Below are 432 nucleotides of genomic sequence, written 5' to 3'. Positions count from 1 at the left end.
TTTCCTCTTCAAAGCACTATGGAAAGGGAGCAACGAGAGCAACACAACAAAGGTATTGAGCTTCTCCTAAATGAATTCCCTGGCACTGAGGGTTCCCCATTAGCCCTGTGGAACACTTTCCTTGAGCCCAGGGCAGCTGTGCTGAGGCACAGGAAGGTGTATGTAAACTGACACATATGGAAGTGCTTGGGGCTTAGTTCATTTTGTGGTGTTGTCACTTGAAATCAAACTGGACAAAGTGATAGTTGATTTCAGAAGAGTTCATTTTTCTAGGTGGGTTATTGAACAGCCAAAATTAAGCTGTGGGTGGCAGCTGAATTCCAGAGTTTGCTGTGGCTGAAAGCTTTCCCTCTGCTTAACTAGATTGAAAGCCTTCTTGATGCCTAGGTAGTAGATAAGAAAGGAAAATTAAGAGTGTTATTTGTAGGCTGT

This window comes from Acanthisitta chloris, unplaced genomic scaffold (genome assembly GCF_000695815.1).
Source record: "Acanthisitta chloris isolate BGI_N310 unplaced genomic scaffold, ASM69581v1 scaffold33933, whole genome shotgun sequence".
NCBI lineage: Eukaryota > Metazoa > Chordata > Aves > Passeriformes > Acanthisittidae > Acanthisitta > Acanthisitta chloris.
Note: the sequence above shows the minus strand (reverse complement) of the source record.